Below are 3955 nucleotides of genomic sequence, written 5' to 3'. Positions count from 1 at the left end.
AAAATTAGCTGGCCGTGGTGGCATGCATCTGTAGTCCCAGCTAGTCAGGAGGCTGAGGCAGGAGAATTGCTTGAACCCAATAGGTGGAGGTTGTAGTGAGCCGAGATTGTACCATTGCCCTCCTGCCTGGGCAACATAGTAAGACTCCTTTTCAAAAAAAAAAAAAAAAAAGAATTTTTGGTAACAATAGATAGTCTGTTAAAAACTCTTATGAGTTCAGTTGACAAAATGTTTTGCCTTGCTGAAAACATCAGCACACTCCTCAAACACAAATGGTCTCCCGAAGACAATTAGTGAGTCTTAACTGCGGAATTTTCTTTTTTTACCATGTGCTTGCAGCAATCACAATTGCTTCACAGCTCAACATCTGGAAGCACATTTGGCTTCATTGTTGGAAAATAAATTAATGTCCCTGTTCATGAGTAAGAGACTAACCTTACACTGGTCAGTGGGGACTGTGTCTCTTGTTGACAGACCAATCATCCTTGACAACAATAAAAAAGCTGAAATGCATCTCATCCTGGCATCCATGCCCATCTCTCAGAACACCCTGAGTCTACTCACTATAAAATGGACTGTTGCCCTAGGACATAGAGCAAAAGATGACACTAATTGCAAATTGGCATCCTGGAAAACATTGTCAGAGTCATCTCCTCCAGGAAGACAACCAATATATTGTACCAGCACTGAACCGTAGGCCCCAAGGACCTGCCTGTGTCTGCTCACACGTGTTCCAACGTGTATGCCAATAAATGGAGGGTCAGGAGGAAATTAGACACACAGAGAAGCCACCAGAAGCCAGAGGGCCCTTTGAAAGTCTTTTGGAATTGTAATAGATTGAACAGGTAGGGGATGGCCTATGTAGGTGTATTTGGCTGTGGTCATGAGCATTGAGAATCCCATATTAATATCAATAATTAATCTGAACAAACTGAACTGTGAAAGAAAAAAAGATTTTTATGGAACCAGAAATAGACACTATGAAAGAGACAGAGGATTTAAGTAACCAATATGTTTTTAAAAATATAACAGCCTTTTCTTTTTAAATCAGATGTGATATACAAATATGGAGGTTGAAATATGCGTATGTGTTTGCATTGGTATTACTAGATTTATACCCACTAGTATCTTCTGCCATCTCATGAATTTGGGCAGATTGTAAGTCAAATCATGTCCCAAGAAACATAAATTATGCACACATATAAAATGGAAAGCATCACAATTAGCATAAAAGAGGATGTTAATTCTGTTAAGCACCAGTAATATAAAGTGATTACACTTTGTGATCACACTTTTCTTATTTTATCTCCCTACCTTATTCTCATAAAGAGTTCCCAAAACTTTTAATTTTATGGCTCCATAAGATGCAGAAGTGAGAAACAGATATAGATGACTGTTGTGTAGACAGCAGAGATGCTGCTTGTTTTTAACCATGGTATGTTAATTCCCTTTCCTACTATTTAATCAGTTCAACAAATGTTTAGCTTCAGAGACTGTGTGCTGAGAATGTGCGATACAAAGTATGTAGGCCACTGTTAGCTGTTTATCAGATTAGTGTACCATTCTTCAGCCAAGGGTCTTGCTCTGTTTTCACCACCTCATCATTACACCTCCTAATTTGTTCTTGGCATTACATTTCGTAATGTTTCAAAAATGCAAATTCTATTATGTTACTTGCATGAATCAAACTCTTTAGTGGTTATCAGCTGGTCTCAGGATACAGTGCTAGCTCCTTGGCAGAGCACCTGAGATTCTTGTGAGGGGGCTTTATCTTGCTCTCTGTTCTCACCTTGGGCCATACTCATCATCCCTCTGATTTGACGTCACAGTCAAACATAACTACTTGCAATTACCTGAAAGCATCATGTGGTTTCTTATCTCTAGGTCTTTGCAAAAGATATCACCCCAACCTGGGTTGCCTTCTGCCTCTCTTTGTGTGGTTAATGCTACTAATCTTTTCTGTCTCAACCGAGATGCCATTTCCTTTGGGAAGTCTTCTATTACTTTCTTCCTACATTGCTGCAGCTTACATTGGCTTAATCAAGTACTATCTCTTGCTAAGTAAAATGATTTATTTCACAATTCACTAGAACATTTATCATACCTTTATATCTTTCTGAGTTAGTCAACCCTTAAATTAAAATATAATAAATCTATGCTCCTCTCCTTATTTGTTTTGTCAGTGTTTGTGCATGCACCGCCAATATTTTATTATAGCTTTGTGTAGATCATCGTATTTATTTAGCACTTACTTTAGGCAAGAACGGCTTTTCATATTTAGCACTTACTTTAGGCAAGAACGGCTTTTCATCATCATCATCATTTAATCTTTAAAACAATTCTTAAAAGTAGGTATTATTACTTTCATGGCATTTTCAGCTACAATTAATTAATTGTCCCAGTGTTATAGAAATGGCAGAACTAAGATTTAAACCCTGACCTGTAAGCCATCAGAGCCTACGTTCTCATGATACAGTATTATAAGTTTCTTCTTTTCTCTCTCACAATTTAAACTTTTTGAGGTAAGGAATAATGTCTTGATCATAGTGATGTCTCTCATCAAGTAGCACATTTTGAGAACAGAGAATGATTGAAAATAAAGTTCTTTGCACTTGTCCTTAAGTTGCTAATGGAACTAGAGGGCAGACACCTAAAATAATAATTTGCTGTAATGAGATAAATATATTATTATAGGGAGTTACAGGGCCCTATGGTATGAAGAAGAGGGATACATAGCCCAGGCTTCAACTGCCTGCCTTCGTAGAAGAGACAATGCCTGAACTGAATCTGAATGCACTAACTAATTAGACACATGTTCACTGAATTTGTATCTAGTAGCAATTCGGGTAATATAATCTTCTTCATGAAAAAAATTAAGGATAAACTTCAGTTATATTTTTGAAACACTTGGAAGGTGACAGATGGAGTATGGAGCTATTGCTCATGTTTTTGAAAAAAATGTTTCATAAGCTGATATAACATTGTCAAGTTATTGTTAAAAATGGCAACATGTTTTTATCAAGGGCTAGATTTTCTTTAGATTTTTTGTTTTGGCATTTTTTATTTCACAAATGATCACTGGGATATGGTTGAATAAAAACTTCAACTCTTTGAGTATTATGAATGAGAAAAACATCCTGAGTATTTTTTAATAGTACAGAAAAGCACTATCATTTTCATAACATCCAGACTCAAGTTCTATTAAACCCACAATTTTGTCTGTTTAGGAGAAATCTGTATGGCCTCTTATTCTCATTCTTCTCATCTTTACAAACAGGAGGTTGATTTGAAAACAGGAGGTTGACTCAGCTTTAGTTTTCTCTGGTCCTCAGTTTTGTTAATAATATGCTTTGAGAACTTAGTAAAATGTCTGCTACTTTAATAAATGAAAATAATCATATTCTGAATAAGAAAAGTTTTGTAGGTCAAGTGTTTACAACTTTTGGCTAAGTTCTGAGGACGTGTAATCTGAATTCAATTGAGCTTCTGGGATGGGCATCGTCAAAATACCCAGTTTTTTTTTTTCTTTTTTTAATTATACTTTAAGTTGTGGGACACATGTGCAGAATATGCAGGTTTGTTACATAAGTATACCTGTGCCATGGTGGTTTGCTGCACCCATCAACCTGTCATCTACCTTAGGTATTTCTCCTAATGCTGTCTTTCCCTTTGCCCCCCGCCCCGACAGGCCTCAGTGTGTGGCGTTCCCCTCCCTGTGCCTATTTGTTCTCATTGTTCAACTCCCACTTATGAGTGAGAACATGTGGTGTTTCTTGCTAGACTGGTGAAATTCAAATTAACAAAAATTTAGTTAACAGCTAAATACCCTAATCAACTGGTTTCAATGTATTTCTGGTTTTCTGTTCCTGTGTTAGTATGCTGAGAATGATGGTCTTCAGCTTCATCTTTGTCCCTGCAAAGGACATGAACTCATTCTTTTTTTATGGCTGCATAG

Source organism: Sapajus apella, unplaced genomic scaffold, assembly GCF_009761245.1.
Source record: "Sapajus apella isolate SASKATOON/1434 unplaced genomic scaffold, GSC_monkey_1.0 scaffold20, whole genome shotgun sequence".
Lineage (NCBI taxonomy): Eukaryota > Metazoa > Chordata > Mammalia > Primates > Cebidae > Sapajus > Sapajus apella.
The sequence above is the reverse complement of the archived record's forward strand: the minus strand, read 5'-3'. Positions refer to the sequence as shown.